Source organism: Micropterus salmoides, unplaced genomic scaffold, assembly GCF_014851395.1.
Source record: "Micropterus salmoides isolate LMB-PRFRI ecotype aquatic unplaced genomic scaffold, ASM1485139v1 Ms_hic_scaffold_20, whole genome shotgun sequence".
Taxonomy (NCBI): Eukaryota; Metazoa; Chordata; class Actinopteri; order Centrarchiformes; family Centrarchidae; genus Micropterus; species Micropterus salmoides.
Genome location: NW_024041151.1, coordinates 1,485,044 through 1,505,738, shown reverse-complemented (window position 1 = coordinate 1,505,738; position 20,695 = coordinate 1,485,044). Strand labels below are relative to the sequence as shown.

At 41.0% G+C, this 20,695-nt stretch overlaps 1 long non-coding RNA gene across 1 annotated transcript; it reads right to left on the bottom strand.

Annotated features, from left to right (window-relative positions):
- Positions 1-641: 641 nt before the first annotated feature.
- LOC119914892 lies at positions 642-1,559 on the bottom strand. Its single transcript, XR_005446870.1, has 2 exons — positions 1,017-1,559; positions 642-867 (listed from the first exon to the last, which is right to left on the bottom strand). It is a non-coding gene; the product is annotated as an uncharacterized LOC119914892 (long non-coding RNA).
- Positions 1,560-20,695: the final 19,136 nt, after the last annotated feature.

Sequence of the window (20,695 nt, the reverse complement as noted above, 5' to 3'; positions counted from 1 at the left end):
ATTCTGCAGAATGAGTCCTTTTACTTGCAGCAGAGTATTTGTACACTGTGGTATTAGTACTCTTACTGCAGTAAAAGCTGTGAGTACTTCTTCCATCACTGCTCCCACAGGAGGAAACAACAAACGTTTCCTCAGAGTCAGTTTTCCTCCTCGAATGTGAAAACTTCACTAAATCATCAGAACTAAGAAATAACAGGAAGCTGAACCAGGAAGGAGAAACAAGCACACTGAGACGCTCACGTGCTGTTTGGATCGCCATAGCAACACACAGGAAGTGGGATCAGACACATCTAGCAGGAAGAAGAAGAAGAAGACGCTGACAGCTTTAATCTGATAGCGACGCCTCAGCCTGCTCTGGTTGCCATGGTAACACCGGCCTGTAGTCAGTAATCAGTTCATCAGTTCAGAGAGGTTAACTACAGACCACAGAGTGTCGACATCGTCCCTGAAGGACAAAACTTATTTACCAAAATAAAAAATGTGCACCCAGTTTAACACCATTTCAAAACCAGATTAAACCCAGTTTCCAACCAGTATAAACCAGTTTGAAGCCCCGGGTTCTGCCGTCAGAGAGGAACCTGGTGGAGCAGAGGTCAGGTGGTGTCAAACGTGGCAGCAGGTAAAAAGGATAGGAGCCAGGCTCAGACTCTCAGCTCACTGTAACATGATTTATTAAGTCAAAACAAGGTGAACACAAGCTTCCAATGATGATGAGGCAGGCAGGCGAGAGGAAAACCAGGAGCGGAGTCCGAAACACAAACATGTTGAGAGGAAGAGGCCGGCAGGAATGAAGTCCGGATGAATCCAGATGCAATAATCCCCAGAAAACAGCCAAGAACAACCAAGAACTGGACCAACAACAGAGACCTGTACACACACACAAGGTGGCAGGGTGATTAAACACAGGTGAGACACATCAGGTAATCACAGGGAAGACACAGACAGGAAATAAAGCCAGACGGCAGAGACATTTCAAAATAAAACAGGAAACAACATCAACATTTCCTTTAATCCACCTTTTCAGCAACATGTTGAAGTTTAACTGACACGAAGTCGACAGTTTGACGTGAAGCATCGTTTCAATAAAGTTTGGTTCAAATCCTGTGACGGCATCAGATCCATGTAGAGCAGAAGGTGTCGTACAAAGCGGACAGAAAAGACGAGGTTGCTTGTTCTTCACAATCTGTACAAAGAGGTTTTAGGGACCTGGGTGATGAATCTGGGTTAAATGAAGGACAGGAGTCAAAAATCACCCCTGCACTGAGAGACAGTTTCCTGTCCAACTGGAAACCAGTCAGAGCCGGACTGGGAGAAGACTTCAGACTGGGACTCTGACTCTCGTCAGCTCAGGACAATCTCCACATTCATTCTTTGTCCTGCTGGAGTTAAACACTTCTGCTGTGCAGAAAAGAAACCAAACACACAGTCCAAAGGGAGAACTGGACTCAGACTGGACACCAGTGTGACTGATCCACCGGTCAAACTGGAAACATGGGCGACAGAAAACCCTGATCCTGTGTCAGAGACTCAGACGAGGACTCTTGACTGTGAAACTAAAGACAGCTGAATGAGCTGTGTTCCAGTAAAGCTCCACCTCTTCCTGTATGCAGATATACACTGAGGACAGCACATGATGATCAGAGCAGAGAGCAGGCGGACGGCCAGAGAGACGGTCTACCTGGACATGGATCACCTGTTGGTGCTGCTGCTGCTGTTGAGCTCAGGTAGGACTTTAAACAGTCAGTTAGTAGGAGTCCAAGCGGTGAAGCTGCTGGAGCACGATCCTTTCTGTTCTTCTTCTTTTTCTGCTAAAACTGTTTGTGCTGCTAAACATTAGCCTCAGATGTTCAGTTGTGTCCAGGTGTATCAGGTGTTCAGAGGGCTGTACTACGAAGCAGGTTGGACACATCCAGGCTTTCTTGGCTTCAGCTCGACGAAACCTTAAACTGACGGCTGAATTTATTTACAATAAGAAAATTAAAAAGATTATTTGTGTTTCCATTTGCTTTCAAGCTGAAGTTAAATTAAGTAGAGATTGTTCATAGAAAAGATTTAAATTCAAGTATGATGCAAATTAGTAACAGTTATAAACGAGAAACCTGTGCTTGCAAAAGGTTCCCAGGAACGTATTTAATATGCACAAACAGAAATAAACAGGGGAATACAGACGCTCTCTCAGCTGCAGGCTGAAAGGAAGAGGGGTCATGTGAAAGGGTTTAAACTGCAGTCAGAGATAACGGGTTTCACCACAGCGATCATCTTTGTTACCTTCATCAGGCTCTGTGATTGTTCCCATTAAAGTCTGACGTGTCATGTGACTCTTCTTCTGCACAAAATGGACCAATGGCATTGGACGCGCTCTGATTGTCTCCTGCTTATATGTGACGGCTGCGCATCGAGCTCTTAAACTGTAAACTTGATATTTAAACATGAAACTCAAGAAGTGCACTGAGGTCTGACACTGTCCCACCATGAAGGACACGTGGACTTCACTTTAGTTTCTGGACAAATCAAAGTGAGATGAACGCTGACTAAATATTATCAGTGATAAATACCAATAATCACTTTTTTAATTTGTGCTCTATTCGCTTTGTTTAGTAGCTGCAAAGTGTGAAAGAGACTCGGCAGCAAATCAGGACCGAGCATAAAAACATCATCCAGTCAGAGCTGCTAACTCTCACAGATTGACCGTGAGACTCACGCTGTTGACACTTTCACACGCTCTCACGCCGAAACATCAATTTAGTCACGTAGTGAAAAACGACTGATAACATGTAGAACTGATAACGTCAGCCTGCGGCGTGAATCGGCTCCGCCCGGCTGAAGCGACACCAGCGTACGCCGTGATCGTAATCAAGCAGACCTGCACTAGTGCTGTGAGTCACAGATAGTTTGTGACAGAGTGGTAAAATAAGAAATCTAAAAATGGTTTGATGACTTTATCTTTTCCCATCTGAACATCTAAAAGCTAAGTATGGATCCATGAAGATAAGAAGGGTTATGTTCCTGTACAGGCTGCACCACAAGACAATGAGACGGTGGCTATACAGTGTTTTTATTGCTTCTATTGTTTCAAAGGGAATAAAGAGGCATGCAAACTCAGTATCCTGTAAATGGAAGTACTGTAAATGAAAATACTGCAATTAATTATTATTATTATTATTAAATATTAATAATTCATTGTAATTATTAAATTCTGCAAATTACAGTAACTTTCTGGCATCCAGCTGCCAGTAAGTTAATGTAAAATCTACAACAGTCTTTGGAGGGGTTTGTTTTTTTACCCGCCGACTGGATGACCAATAATGGAAAAGCGTTTCCACCACCTGCTTCTGTTTCCGATTTCTGGACAGTTTGAGTTTTGCCTTTGTGAACACAAACTGGACCAGCTGGAGAACTGAGCATCTTCATTGGTTGGATTCAGGACCCGGACCTTTAGGTGTGAACTCTTAATCTAACAGTAGCATCATATATCATCATGTAACACGTCGTTTCTTCAGATGGGAGTCAGGTGACAGGAGGGGGTGGGACCTGATTCTTGTTGCTGTAGAAACATTTCCATCTGTGGAATTTAATCTGAAAGTGTGCAGAGACTCAGTTTGTGATGTTGCACTATGAATAAAGTGAAGCTGAGCGAGCATACTTCACTGAATGCTGAACTTTAACTCTATATAAACCAGTCTGCTGGCTGCTGTTCTGTGTATTCACATGTTCATCTCACCTACAGTAAACTGGTAAAATGACTCAGAGGGAGTTCACCGAGATGTTTCTGGGCTGATAGTGTTTTTTCTATCCACGGCTGTGCTCCAATCACAGGACTCCAGGCTGAAGGAAATCACACCTCAACAGGTAAAGAGAGAAAGAAAAGAGAAGGAAAGAATCACAGAAGCAGAATCAGCAGTCAAGGCTTAGTTTAATCTCTTGAATTCACTTCTTTACTGATGACTCTCTGGTTTCTGTTCAGAGCCTGATGATGTCAGGTTGGTGGGAGGAGCCAGTCGCTGTGCAGGAACACCGGAGCTGAAACATCAGGGAGACTGGAGACCAGTGAGTTACTCTGTCTGGACCCTGAAGACAGCAGCTGGTGTCTGTAGAGAGCTGGACTGTGGCTCTGCTGTTTCTGTAGGAGAGAGAGAGAGGAGTCCTCAGACAGACCTGTGTGGTGGATCAGGTCTGAATGTGTTAAGCCTGGATCTGCTCTGAGAGAGTGTGCATCATCAGACTCCTCTTCCTCCATCCTGGATCTCACCTGCTCCGGTAAGCCCATCAGTGACTTCATCTATGACATCATCTCTGACAGTAATGTACCCAGGTTGACTCACACTCAGCAGCTAGAATGGCAGCAGACTGTCTCTGGCAGCCATGACGGAGTCTGATGAGCTGCTGCCTCAGTAAATCAGGAGCTGAATGCACCAAGATATATATATGTATATATGAAACATGTCTGCTGCTTCAGGAGGCCCCGGGGCCAACCACCAACCAGCCTGAAAGGACTCCTCCTTCAGCTTGACGGCTTTCTTAGGAGGGTTACTTTAGAAATGTAATCAGTAACGTACCACAAAATAAAAGTAATGTAATCTGATTACTTTGAGTTACTTTTGGATTACTTCAGTGCCTATTTGGCAAATGAAGAAGAGAGAGTATCAGTGATGTGTTGTCTGCTCCGTGGATATTTAGAGGAACATACAATAACAAAATCCTCCATTCCCAAAGTCCATGTTTAAATGATTTTATATGATTTGCTTTGCACTATGTCACCACTGTGGCAGTTTCTGACCCATCAGTGACAAAAAATGTGTTTTGTAGGTGTTGTTGATGATATTTAATAGTTTGTCATTTTAAAACGTCGATGACTCATTCTGCACTTCTTATTTTAGCGTCCAATGCAAAGATTTCTCAACCAGACGCTGCTGAAGCAGCTGAGTGTTTCTGGGGCCGGGCCCCACTGATTACTGCACAGAAACAACTTTATTCACTGATTTTGGTGAAACTGGATCATATTTAATGGAGAAATATCAGAAATATGACTAAAATATATTGTAGTTTTCTCTCTGATGTCCCTCTGCCTCAACTCTGTGATTCCCAGAGTTTCCTGATGGACAGATAACTTTACTTGTTGCTGGAGTTAGTTAACAGCTAACTAGCTGCTAGCTCAGTTAGCTGTCCTGTCCACTGGTCCTGTTAGCTCTGCCCGTACTGGGAGCCCGGAGCACCGGGGGAGTGTTAGTGTTTACCAGAGACTGGATGAAGGTAGTACTCAAGACCTGGAGGTTTTCAGGATGGGGGCGGGGGGACCAGCAGGGAGTGATGGGGGGTGCGGCGCCTGATTGGGAACCTGGAGCAGCCGGAAACGAAACCTCGCTCAGCAGCTTCGCAGTGAACACGGCATGAACAGGACCAACAGGGAATCCAGTATTTAGATGATCTACACAGAGCTTCTGATGGACATGAGAACTTGATAGTTAGCTTCACTTTTTGCTAAATGCTACCTGTAGCCTATCTGCCTGTATCTGTGGCTGGTTAGCTCGGTCGGTTAGCCGCAGCGGCGTAGCCCCGGATGTTTTTTGAAAAGCCCCGGATCTCAGAAGGATTTCTAAAAAACAAACAACAAAAGGCTGAAAATTTAACTTTACTCGCTTAACTAACGTTACACGCGCGGGACAGAGAGAGAGATGATTATTATTTATTGTCCTGCACATTAGCAGAGAATAAGATGATCCAGCTGTAGCTCTGTGTCTGTCCTCTCTGCTCCACCTTTATCAGAGGCGCTGAAATTAACCTGTGTGGATTTGTGGTGAGGTTGATCACCTGATACATGTAGGAGCCATCATACATGTTTCATTTCAAAATCTATGTTTGCCCCCCCGCCCCCCCTTTCCTAATGTAAAGTTTTATCTGCATTGCCTTCCTGGCTCAGGCGATTTCGGAGCTGGCTCATATAGGAGGCGGTTTACTAAGAGACCAGTCAATCACTCACAGTCCACATCAGTCGCGGACAGAATGTAGCCTGTAGAAATGTTGAGGGAGAAGAAAAGAAGTTGCTGGAAGCCGGAGCAGCAAAGTGCCTCAATATTACAGACTTTTCTTTGTGCTGCTGTTACTTCAGCTGAAGGCAGCAGTGATGATGTCTGCAGCAGGGGTGGGTTCATCTAATGTACTTTTAATTTCTCTACATTTTCCATTCATACCTTCAGAACTTCAGCAGTCTGTAATCTGCATTTTGCTTCATTAACAGAAATGAGCTCATCCAGGCTGTGTGCAGTTACACAGAAAAGCGCTGGTCGAAAAACCTTCACTTTCCATTAACGGCGCATTAAAAGCCTCTTTAGTCTCTGCAGAGTAAATGAAATGGTCAGTGATCACAGATTTGGTTTTGTTTCAGCAAGTGTTTCACCTTTTCATTAAATGTTTTCAGATTCCTTTGTGTTTTTATTTCTGTTGGTAGGGAATTCCTACAATGGATCCCTTTTACAGAGAAGGACAACTGATCGAAAGTGGTTTTGCGCTGTGCCACCTTGCAGTTGAAATTTGCTGATCCCCTAGTGGCGATTCTATTAGTATTTGTTTTTGTCATATATGGACAAAGTACAGCTGGAGCAAGATTATTCACACATTTAAAAATCAAGTTGATAAAAGAAAACTTAATAAAACAATCATAACTAAGCAAATTATACTTTTTCAGTCTTATACAATGATGCCATTTCATTTGTTTTTGATCCATTATTTTCAGTGCTTGTTTATATAGTGATATAATGGGTTTAAGAGTTGACTGTGAAGCCTGGCTCCATACAGTAACACAATAAGAAATATGCCAGAATAGCATAGCATGCAAAAAAAGTTGAGCTGTCTTAAGGGGTAAATATTATCTAATCATTCTAAAACAGTTCAAATTAGTCTTTACAGTTTTGCATAGTTTTTTAAACATGTTTATCAAATTTAAGTTCGGGGTCCAAATTTTAAATCATTGACTTCCTCTATTTCCTCTTGATTTATTCTAATTATAAGCTTTTCTTTTGCTTTCCTTCCCATGGAAAAACACATTGAATCTGAAAAAGACTGTCAGAGTTAAGTGATTGTTTTTAAGCCATAGAGAGACTCCCTCCATTCCGCTTGTTAATATGTCTGCTGCTATACAGGGGTTTTTTGGCTGATACATAGATAATTGTGTCATCAACATACATCTGACATCCAGCTTTTTTAAAGCATGATGGTAAGTCGTTTATGTATAGGCTGAAGAGCAGAGGCCCCAAAATCGAGCCTTGTGGAATTCCCATTGTAGATTGTCGGGGGGTTGAATATTCTGCATTGATTTTTACACACTGCTCTCTTGATTCGAGATAGGATGCAAACCAGCCAGGTGCTTGCTCGGAAAAGTTAAAAGTACTTAGTTTGTCCAAAAGCACTTCATGGTTCACAGTATTAAGGCCTGTTTAAGATCTGCTCCGACTACATCACCCTTATCCAATGAGGACTTGATGTTTTCAGTGAGGTAGCAGTTGGCAGTTGAATGCCCAGGTCTAAATCCAAATTGTTTAGGATAAATAAGTAAATTATTTTCAAGGTTGTCAACCAGTTCTGCAACAATTTTTTCCAGAATCTTTGAGAGAACTGGTAGGATAGAGATTGGTCTATAATTGCTTACTTGTTGGCCTTAAAAATTGGCATTATGACCGCTGTTTTCCAGGTTTGTGGAAATTTACCAACTCTAATGGAAAGGTTTATCAGATGTGTTATTGGTTTAATCAGAGTGAAGCTGTGTGTTTTAATAAGCAATATCCAACCCAAACCAGTCCTTTGCCTTTGAATTATTTAATTAATTAATGATTTTAGCAACTTTCTCTTGGTCAACTTTCTTAATATGAAAGGACTGCAAAGAGTTAAATTTACCTGTGATAGTTTTACTGCTTCAGAATTTTGAGCAAGCTCCTCCACTGATTGAACGAAATAATTATTAAATTAATTTGTGATTTCTGTACTGTCAGTGCTAATCACTCCATTTACTTCCACCTCCGTTATTCATTTTCGTTGGCTGGGCTTTAGTTTAGTAAGACTATTAAAATGTTTCCAAAGAGAAGTACTTTTTCCTTCAGATTCTGCTATCAGTTGTGTAAAGTATGTAGTTTTTGCCATGTGCAATGTGTGTCCATGTGTGTTTGTAAAACGTCACTCCAATCAATATTATTTAATTCGTTATCAAATTGTTGCTTTCGATTTTTGGGAATGACTACATTCCCTAGTTTTGGCCTACGTCCATTCATAAACACTGGTAGACGCTGTTTGTTAGTTTTCTGACAATAAATGTCATATTATGGTCAGAGAGGCCCGTTATTAAGTTGGACGTCCTTGTAATTCTTTCCGGTCTATTTGTCATTATCAAATCAATCATGGTTTTACTCATTCGAGTGATTCTAGTTGGACCTTTACCATCTGCTGAAAATTATGTTTTGACATTATCATTTTCAGCTTTTGTTTGTCATGTTTATTGTAGCATGTCTACTACTTACTAACTTATGAAATTAATACATATTATGAAATTTAATATTCAGAGACCATTCATTCATAAATCTCTCGTTTCGTGGGGCACCACCGGAGATTTAATTCACCAGAGTCTCCGGACCTCTGGGTAGTGTTTTAATAATTATACAAGTTCACTAGTGATCAGTTAGTTAATAATCGCTCCATTATCTTAAATCAATCAGTCAGTCTCATATGGAAGGGGTAAATTCTCGTGACAGGGAAATAAATGCGGTTAGAGTTGAGCCGGATACTCTTTTGCCGAGTACGAATATTATAGGAGTAATACGAGTCAATATCTGTGCTCGGATTGAATAAAAATCCTCATTGGGTAGCAGACTGTGTCTGCGTTCTGTGATAGGCTAGTCACAGCCCCTCCCCTACACACATACAGATTTATTGTGTCCGCTCTGCTCACTCACACACAGAACACTGAGAAGAGAACAGCTCTCTCTCTGTCTCTCCCTCAGTCACTCAGGTTCGCGGGTCTTTTCCGTTAACGTTTAGGGTTTCTTCAGCTTCAGGTTTGTTTTTTACTTATTAGCCAGTAGAGTTCTGGTAAACGTGGGGTTTGTTCAGACGTGGTGCTTGGTAGAATGCGACTCGCGTTGCGTCTCTGCCTGTCTGAGATTTTTTTTCTTTTTCAAACCGTCAGCTGGCTCTAACCAGTTTTTTTAATTCAGTGTCTGACACTTTCTTGCTGTATTTTATGAAAAAAAAATGAAAAAGTGTCATCATACAGTCTACTCTTACTCACTCTTTTTAAATGTGCTCTTGCTGCGCTGCAACAACAGCCATGCACGTGGTCGATGCTAATAGGCCTCTATGAACAGACAGTGGTAAACAACTACAATTTGTACCACTAGAGAAAAAGCAAGTAAGTTGCTGGAAACGAAGGAAGACGAAGTCTACTGTATATCACATGTCCTAATGTACTACTGTGTTAAGACACATCATTGGGGACTGCAGATGTAAATTAGCCTAAGGCTAACTCTGGTGTAATGCATCAAATGTTTACATTTATGTTATTAATTGCACATGGTCCCTTCTAAATAAAAATCAATCAATCAATCACGTAAACATCCCCAACAAGTGAATATCAATAAATAACTGAAGCTGCTCAGTTTAAGTAAAGAGAGACGTTTGGTCAATAGTCCAAAATATATAAGGCAACCAATTGCATTCAACAAAACACTTTATAATATATTATCTACAGGGAGAGGGTCAGTGAGGTTGTTTTTGTTGAGGACAGTCCACTGTCAGAAGCAGACCAGGTCATAGGCCCCAGATGAGACCAGGAGCCTGGTGCTGCTGGAAAGAACAGGGAGAAGAAAGATGAAACAGTGTTAATACTTGTTAATACAAGGTTAATACATTTAAGACATTGATTTTAATATTTTAATATAAATAATAATTATAATATACATGGAAAGCCAATGTTTCCCAAATAATTTCATGAGATTGAGAGTACACAGTTAGGTCCAGTTGTATCTGAACGTAACTATAACCTTTTTTTCATGGTATTTCAGTGGACTAAAAGTTGTAAGACAAGTTCCTTTACACCTTAATAAAATCGTCATATTTAGTACTACTACTTTGTTGCAAATTCTTTGAATTTAATGACCAAATATTAAACACCAGAAGAGGGACTAAGTGTGCACACAAACAGAGAAAAAGCCAAATCAGTCGCTGCAAGGTAAGAAAGTCTGCCCACTTTTAAGGACTCTTCTGGTGCAACACATTTCATTTCTGTTGGAAATATGAAAATACAGTCTTCATCAGGAGCGCTCTCTGTAGCCTGCATTCTTGGACTTACTCATCACGTACTGACGTTGTCGTGTAAAAATACTTGGACCAGATAAGAAAGCTTGAACTTTTACCAACATTTTTATTATCAACAAAAACAGACACCAATTAGAATACAAAAGTTCCACCGGAGTGTGTCAGAGATCGGTGCAAAATAGAGTCCCATTCTGTAACCAGAACAGAGACCCGAGTCCACATGAAACCATGTAACGACTGACTTTCACCTCCTTTTATAGCTCTGTTTCTTGGCTTTACATCATCTCTTGGCTCTCTTTCCTGCTGCACCTGGGTCTGGGAAAGTCCCTGACTGTCTGCTCCTCCTCTCTGTGTCCTCTGCATGCACTCTGCTCGATCATGCCATTTCTTCCATAACCTGACTTTTATGGAATAAACTGGTGTTGTTTGTGCTCCGTGCTAGAAACAGGACATTCTTACTGTGATGGACTATATTGATGTATGTTTTGTAATACAATTTGCACTAAATCTGCTTCTATATTTTCCTTTGCAAGTGTTTTTGATGCTGCCTCACTGTGCACCCTCCCTTTTCTCCCAAAGCACACGAGCTTGCTCACAAACACATGTGCTACTGCTGAGCCTGGGCAGTTAGATACAGAAAGGAGCACACACACTCAGAGCTGTAGAGTTTTAACACTGTGATCTAACTTTACACTATAAAATAACACTTTACATGATGACAATGTAGACCACCATTGCTCTAGTAATTAATGAGAACACTTTAGGCAAAAATGCTCCAAAATAATTCACAACAACCTCTCATTCTACTTTGCTGGCGTTGGCTACTGATGCCTTAGTATAATGCATAGGGCGTCCTTTGCTGACCATAGTGCGCTCAGCAGGCATGGAATCATCACATCTCAGCAACAGAACAGCATAACTCATGTAAGTGACAAAGTAGTCACATTATGTTCTGAGAACCTTTCACTGAATTCAAAAATTAGGGGGGCAATTTATCTGTCGTGTCAAACACCAAGTGCCACACCTGTACTGTTCAGGATTTATTTATGCAGACATACATAGAAGTGTTAATTCACTTACATGTTTTATCACTGAGGTCATACTTGGTGATGTTGGTGTACTGAGCTGCATTATATCAGAATCAGAATCAGTTTTATTGCCAGGCATGTGTACACATACGAGGAATTTCACTCAGGATTGGTGATTGGTGATTGATGATGTGCTTACTCATACAAAAACACAATAATAAAATAATAATAAAATGAAATAAAATCAGACACAAACTACATTTAGAGGAGTTTCTGATATTTCAGCTCTGTAATTATGTAAATAGGGAGGACAAAAAACATCCTCATATCCAACACAATGTAGGTCAGTAAAACAGCCTTTAATTTTAACCTCAGTATTAAACATTTAATTAAATTTACACATTTATGCTCATATGTGTAAATTTTATTAAATAATGGCACAGCTGTTGTATTAAACTGCATTACATTGTAAAGGTGCTCCTATTAAGGCCACTAAGAGCATTCAACACAGTAAGACCAGCAGCTGAAAGGATGTGTAAATGCCTCCATATCTCAAATTATTTCTATGTTTCATGTCACTATATTCATATTTGCATCAATGTGGAACAAAGTTTGTCCTGGTTATCATTGGCTGGATATGGTATTTGCACTCCACTAACTTACTCTTAAATATACAAGTTTGGCACGTTTCTATGAGGCCTATAAGCAGATCCAGCTGCCAGTTTATTAGGTACACCGAGCTAAAAATAATGCAGTCCTGCAATAATCCTACCTTCATGAAGGTTAAAATATTCAGTTTTAGCTGTTCAGAGGCACTGATTCAACACACAGAGCTGTTTCTGACAGGGACGTACCTCGTTGATATTTGGATCCTTTGTGGATAACTGGCTTGCTCGCTCATTAAAGTCAGTCTCCGATGGTTTCATATGTCAGCCTCTTCAACAGAAAAACATATGAAGTCGTTATCTGCTGCAGTTATAACGTTACTTGCTTTTTGTGCTGCTGATCTTATCAGCCGATACACTGTCCAACAAACAATGTGTGTAACGTTAATGACTGAATTAATGTTAACCAAGGAACAACCTTGCTAGATACAAGCTTGCCATGTTATCTATTTCACATAGCTAACGTTACCGCTCATAGTAACGTTAACGTTACTATGAACTGGCTACTACAGCCACTAAGTGCTGCTAACTTCTACTATAATTCTAATAACCAACTCTATCTACGTACACTTATAACTTGACATTTAAAGTAAATGTCTGCAAACTGACAGGGAGTAACGTTAACTTCATGGTAACTTGCCAGTTGAAATGTTGCTCAGGTTAGCTAGCTGCACTTAGAATCTGATGAAATGAGTTAATATCTTCCGAACTAAACTAAAGTTGAACTAAAGCTGGCTACATAAAATACAACTATTGACTAAATTCACAAGAGGTCATTTGATGGGTTAATTATAGTCATTTCATCAACTTACCAGCGAGCGTAGGTTCATCGGACACAACAAAAATGAATGGGATAACTTACAGCGCTGAAACTTCTTCTTTTGTGTTTATTAGCGGTGGGCAAACCAGTTTAATGGTGCATCACCGCCACCAACTGGACTGGAGTGTGGAACGAGACATTAAGCAGCAAAATAAACAAACAAAACTGAAAAATATTTGATCTAAATCAGTTTCTATAAGAAAATGAATTATATAACAATATATCTTGCTTGCGGTTTTCCCCAAGAGACCTGCAGCCTGTTGCACCAGCAATACGTAAGTTCTACCTTAAGTTAGGGTGCAAAGTCCACATTAAACAATACGTTGAAACTAGTTAGTTTGAGACTTAAGTTGTGTCGATGTTTCGTTGTACCACCCAGACGTAAGGTGCATCTTAGCTACTCTGGCTTAAAGCCCATACTAATCAAAACAGTGTCGTTAGGAAACAGTATAGTGTTAAGAAACAGTATTCTTAACAGAGTTTATTACAGTTTGTCTCTCTCTCTTTCAACGTTTGCAATACTGAAGAGGCTAACGGCTAAAAAAAGCAACAAACCAACAAAAAGGGACCTATACAAGGAAATGATTATGATTAGGTGATAACTATGAAACCTTAATCTACAGCTAGTCTCACAGTGACATCGAGTGGCAAAACCGTTAACTACAACATAGACGTAATTTAACGGTGCCCGTAACGAACGGTAAAGTATAACGGGCAGATGAAATTTTAACATTATAACTTATATCCCCCTCTTATTTCATTTCTATGTTTTGCCCCCCCCCACTTTTTTCCAGCGCATTTGGAGTTGGCTAGGCGAGAAGGTTTACTATGAGTGGCTAGTCAATCAATCACTCCACATCAGACATAATTAAACGGTTGAAACGCAGATAAAAATCGTGTAAGTTAGGCCTAGAAATCATCCGACCCAACGCAAAGGAGATGCTGAGGTGAAAGTTAAGGGAGAAAAAATACGAGTTTGCTAGAGGCAGCTAAGTGTCTCGATATTACAGACTTTTCTTCTGTGCTGCTGTTATTACAGCCTACCTGAAGACAGCAGTGAGGGCGCCTGCAGCAGGGTGGGGAGTAACTTGTTACAACTAACGCAAATTTGCCAAAATAAATAAATAAAAATAAGTCATTGCCTTTTCACGTTCCTTTATTATTTATATTTTTACTCTTTAATCCAATAATTTCTTTGGGCCAGTAATCTACTCTTAATTTCGATACATTTTCAGTTCATAACTTAACCAGTCTCTGATCTGCATTTTGCTTCATTAACCGAAATGAGCTGTGATCCAGGCTGTGTGCGCTCGGTTACGCAGAAGAGCCCGGTATAATTTGCTCCTCCTCACCCCAACTTTCAAAACGATGCGCCTTGACAACCTCTTGACTATTTTATGGAGGACTTTACACCTATTAAGGACTTATGTCTACGTTGGACGTACTTCAGCTGGTGCAACCCTTAAAACGTTAGTAGCACGTAAACCCCAACTTAAGTTAGAAATTACGTTCAGACTAGGCTAAGTTTAAACTTACACATAGTTGGTGCAACCCAGTGCTGACAATGATAAATCATGATGTTTGGAACCATCGGCTGCCCCGTGACACACAGAGTTATTCTTTGAGAGCAAACCAGGCGCTCGCTCGCAGAAACTGGTACAACTCTCGGTTGTTGAATTTCTGCACGAGTGTTGTATTGTGCGCGCGGGAAGGTTAATTTTTGCACGTATGGAATAACATAATTTGCTCATGAGCATGTTTTACACGCTCACAACTTATGACTAAAAATAAACGCCATAATTGTACAGGATTACAATATTAAAATTCATCTGGGGGGACAGTGCTATATTTAAGGCTAGACATTCCAAAGATGTGTCCAGTTTGATTTCCTTACATTTAAGAATATGTCTGACAAACAATACGCCCCCCTCCCCTGCCAGATGATCTGTCCTCTCTATAACAAACATAGCCAGGAACATCATCGTACTGGTTGCGATGTTAGGAATAAGCCAGGTTTCACTCAGAGCTAGGAAGTCTAGGTTAGAGTCCGTCAGTAGATGTTGAATCTGATCTCCTTTTTGATATTATACTCCGGATGTTCAAGTGTCCACCCAGGATACCCTTAGGTCTAGACACAGAGTCCCAAATCACCTTTACATGATTTACAGTCTGGAAAAATCAAATGATGTTGTTTTCGTGCTGATTGGATATCTGTTTTACATTGTGTTTTTAAAGTTCCATTAGCTGCGCTTATCATCCACTCTGGCAGCTGAGGTTGCTTGTGAAAGTATGATTGTTCACACTCACCAGACAGATCACGTCCATCCGGGTGGACGGGGGCAGACAGGTGGGACGAGGTTCCGTTGGTCGATCGCAACATGCGGCACGCCCCTCAAGCAGAAAGGTCAGCTGATATAACACAGAGTCAGAATTATACTGAGAGCATACAGGCCCACCGTTAGGAATTTTGGACAGGGGGACAAACCAACTTCTTAGTTCTAATACAAACACGGGCAGTTTCAAAGAAGCTCTTGGCCGTTAGCCTTATAGTGACACAGATGGAGTCCCTAACAATCATTTCCAAATTCAGCGTTATAGATTCATCCAGGCCGCGCTCACATGTATATTCAATTACTCAATATGATTATAAAGCACAAAAGGTCAATACCTTTTTTTAATTTAAATTAGACTGTGACAGTTATGTTCCTCATTTTAACTTAAAACAAGGAGACAGAAAAATGCCCTTCAATGATTTGCTGATTAGAGAACAGTAAAATCAAACATTGTAGAAATGACTGCAAAGCATTAAATCATACAGTTGAATTATGAGTGAACAAATACACATACGTGATCTATCAAATTCAGTTTTGAGGACTACAGTAATCAACGTATTGGTCAAATTATGTACTAAACTGAAATACTGTTTAGAGTATATGGCTGTGAGCTGAAATGATGATCATATAAACAGAGGTTTACCACATGTATAGCTTATTCTACTGTAACCATAGTAGCATCTGTATCCTCTGACCTGTGATGTGCTGCTGACTAGTGTTTACTGTAGGGCAGGTTTCTGGAGGCTGTTACAGGGGAACTTGTGGCTGTTACTAATCTTTATTCATATAAAGGGAAACACAAAATTCAGGTGACGATTCCAAATATAACAGAATATAATGCAGTAAAGCTCTCAGGCATTCTGTGTTGCTTTTAGATATAGGCTATCTTTTCTCCTGTTGTTTATTTGTCATTTTACAACACAGGGCTGCTGTCTAATGAAACAAAAGCTTGTAGTCCTTCATGCTGCACACACAGAACTTAACAAATGAATATATTAATCTGAATACAAATTAAATGTGAAGGATGAAAATATTTCCTCATGTCTTTGTCTTGGGAAGTAACCTGTTTAAATATGACTGTGGCACCTTTTCACCTCAATGATATTAAATAATTTTAATTCAGACAGAATCTCCTGCACTTTAGCTCGCGTGTTTCAGAAGGTTTCTGCTCATTTGGCCCCTTCAGAACCGTTTGGGACTGTAGGTACTACTGCATGGGAGGAGGAGGTGGATAAACGAAACTTGCTAAATTCAATCAGATGGCAAGTTTGAAATATGTTTTAATGATAATAAAACATTTATTTATCATGTAAATATATCTAAAACTTTTTGTTATTCAGAAAAGACAGTAATAAAGTGTCTAAGTTGATCCCATTTAAGGGTTGACCATAGACCTTGCATGAGCCCCCCCCCTAGGCCTTGGGCCGGGGTCATCTGTACCCGTTGACCCCCCCCTGACGGCGGGCCTGAGAGCATACCACGTGCCTCTTTTCCCAGCATTTTGTTTGTTGCTGTTTGATGTGTTGTAGGAATATTTGTTTCGCCTCGTGATAGAGTAGATTACAAGATATCCATGTCCAAAAAAATTCCATTTCGGCATTTCCTTTGAGAATGCAGTGTGGTCTGTTAATTTTAGCATTTGTTTTTCCATGTTGTCCACATTAAAGCATTGTCGTAGTGGCACCAGCAGAAGCCAACAGCAGAGCAGCAGCTTTATTTATTTAAATTCAGATTTCAGTGTTTTCAGTTAGATTCCTGTTCCTCCTCCTTGTCTCATCTAGTTCAGTCTAGTTCAGGTTCTGCTTCTGTCAGAAGGGGAAACTTGCATTAGCCCAGACTAACTAAACCTTGACTGAAAGACAGACCAGATCACTGTCTTGTTTTAAAATGATGTGCGTCCATACATGTGTTGGCTCGTTCTCACAGAGGTTGCTGCTGGAATGCGACGCAGTTCTCTTTTCCAAGATGCAGCTTCTAAACCCTGTTGGCGTTTAGAAGTAGGCTAAGAAATAGTGGGATGGTTTGAGACGTTTTTATGAATGAAAGTAAATCACAAATTTTAGAACTTGAACTTCTTCACTGCATTTGCAGGAATATTTTAATGGGCTACTCAAAAAAACTCATCAAGTTGCCTAGTCTGAGTCCATTTTTACTCTGATAGCCATCTTGACCTTCCCTCATAAGGACACACAGGTCCTGCACAACAAAACATCCCCACACTACCATGGATAGTAGTGGTGCAACCCGTGCTATGGATCCCTTCCACACGGTGCGGATTGATTACAAAGTTTAAGATGATTTATCCTGTTTGACCTCTCAAAATATCCTTTATTCTGGAAATGTCAGAGAACCCAGTTAGATTCTGAATGTGCAGAACTTTGAACTTGAGCAGAAAACTGCTGAAACACAGGAGCTATTATAGTCCAGGAGTTTCTAACTGAATTAAAATGATTTAATTTATTATTGTTGAGGTAAAAAGGTCCACAGGCAAATTTAAAGAGGTTACCTCAATCAGTCACGTCTGCGTTGATTCAGCAGTGATGATATAAAAGTTGATCTACAGGAGAAACATATCTGAAAGCTGACAGCTGCTCTGCATTATATTCTGTTACAGTTTCAGATTTTAAATTGTTTTATTAAACCAGAAAATGAGGAAAGGCCATCTTCTATTATCTCTCCAGACTCTGTCAGGCTGCTGGACGGGACTAGTCTGTGCTCAGGCAGACTGGAGGTGAAGTCTAACCAGAGGTGGTCCTCAGTGTGTGAAGCTGACTTTGACCAGCAGGATGCAGAGGTGGTCTGTAGGGAGCTCGGCTGTGGGGCTCCTTCAGTCCTCCAGGGGGCGCTCTATGGAGAAGTGGAGGCTCCGATGTGGACCAAAGAGTTCCAGTGTGGAGGCCATGAGTCTGCTCTCCTGGTCTGTAGAAGCTCAGGCTCAGCTAGAAACACCTGCTCACCTGGAAAAGCTGTTGGACTCACCTGCTCAGGTAGAACAGGAGCTGCAGCTTTGATTTGCTTCATTTCTCTTCTGATGAAACTCACTTTATTGTTTTACTGATGACTCTCTGGTTTCTGTTCAGAGCCTGATGATGTCAGGTTGGTAGGAGGAGCCAGTCGCTGTGCAGGAACACTGGAGCTGAAACATCAGGGAGACTGGAGACCAATGAGTGACCTTCTCTCTCTCTGGACCCTGAAGACAGCAGCTGTTGTCTGTAGAGAGCTGGACTGTGGCTCTGCTGTTTCTGTAGGAGATAGAAAGGAGTCCTCAGACAGACCTGTGTGGTTGATCTTGTCTGACTGTGTTCAGTCTGGATCTGCTCTGAAGGACTGTGTACTATCATTTTCCTCTTCCTCCATCCTGGATCTCACCTGCTCAGGTAAGCCCCTCAGTCCCACCAGGTGGATCCAGTCCCTCCTTTTACAGTCTGTCATCGCTCTGCTCCATGTTTGTTCCCCGTGTCAGACCTGTGACATCACTTCCTTCTTCAGGGGCCATTTTGTTGAACGGAGGGTGAATGTGACCTTTCATCATCTGTGTGTTTACAGACCTGCTGCTTCAGCCCAACATCTCTGTGTTTTGGCGGTTTGGTTGTTCGCAGTAGTTTTGTTATTTTTTCTCCCTCCCTTATTGGCTACTGGGGTTCTTGGCTGCCTGTTTCTGGGGTCGGTGCAGCACAGTTGTGGCGTCACACTCTCACTAACAACTACATTCTGTAACAGGCTTATGCGCACACACACACACACACACAGACACACACACACACACACAGACACAAACAAATGTAGGTTGTCCCTGGTAGAATTATTCTTGATGCTTTTCTCTCAGTTACTCATTTAAATGAATTGTTCTGATTCCAGCTCTCCTGGCTGTGCTGTGTTCTTTATTTATTGTGCTTGACTGTTTCTTGTTTTCATTTCTCTCTCAGTTGTCTTCCTATATCAGCTGTTGGTTGCTGTTCGGCTGGTCGTCTCTTTGTTTGTTTGTTTGCCCCCCTCCCCGTTCTCTTATTGTCCTTTCTCTGTGCTGTCTGTTTGTGCCCCCCCATCCCCGTGTCTGCCCCCCTGTCCGGTGACAAATCAATGCATAATTAAATAAATAATAAAACAGACAAAGGATGATATTAATACTCTCTTGTTAAAGTAAAATCTGTCTGGCATCCAGCTCATCATACTCTCTACCAGGCTGCTGGGCAGGACAGGTTGAAAAAATTAAAATAAAATCAAACCTGAAAGAAACAATGATTTGACCTTTATCCTGAGAATAATCCATGTTGAGTGAGATGAAATGTTTTATCGTGGTAACATTTTCGGCCGTATTGCCCAGCCCTGAGTACCAGCACCTATATTTTCCACTTCAAGCACTGATTAGAGGTGGTGGCAGAAAATGTTACCAGAATGCAGGAAGTGACCCCCCCATGTATTTCCACATTGAACATTTCATCAAAACAGTGCACACTTATCGTCTCGTCTTGTTCTTGTGAACCCAGTATCGTGGTCCCTCATGTTTCCTGAGCTAAGTGTATGACACACCCCTAATCTGAGCCCCTATGTCCCCATCACTTTTCAACACAGAGTCAGGCTCTGGCCCCCCACCCTCCATCTTTACAGTAAACCCCGAACACATTTCAGGCACAGAAAGATTTCTTGCTTTAAGCCCTGACACCCCAGACTGCAGATAAAAAACATATACGGAGGCAAACAGCACTGCGTTTCTGCTTTTCCAAATGTACCTGTAATCTGATGTCTTTATTTTCTGTACTGTACCTGTTACGGGGCCCAGGGATGGGTACCTCAGTCACAGATATGTAACCTGTATGAAAGCAGGTGAAACAGCAGCAATGAAGAGACGGTGCGTCTCGTTTCCTTCCAGATTGCTTCTCTGGTTGTTTTATTAAACAACTCAAAATCATGTCAACACAACACGTTTCTGTTCTGAGCATTTCAGTTCAATGTCCAGGTCCAATAAAGTTTCATCATATATTAACACTCTCACCGTTTCAATAAAAACCTCTTCTCACTCTGGTCACTTACTGTTTCTGTGATAAACACATTTCCATTGACTTTCACATTCAGTAAACATCTTTAGTCATTTAAAGACCTTTTCTCCTTACAGGATGTAACTGCTCTAAACACTACCATTTACGTCTAATATACGTCTAATCTAACTTGAGCTTAGGAGTACTGCCCCTTTAATGTGTCAACGCTGACATTAACCTTCTGTAATAATTACAGTCCACTGAAATGTAACTAGAAAATGCTCATGTTACATCTTCAAATCATATATTTAGCAGAAAACAGACATATCAATATTCAGGTACCTGCTGTCAGTCATTTTGGCAAGGTGTATTAATTATCAACATCTTATCAAACAGACATCTGGAATATCTTCAGTGAACAGGAGCCGTCACAACACTTTCCCACCATAAACTTTAAACGTCCGGTATTCGTAGTGCCAACATGGCGTCATCGTGGGAAAATGTTGACAGGACAAACTGACAACCTGTCTTTATACATGTCAGAAATCATCATACACTCTCTAAATGTTTAACAAAC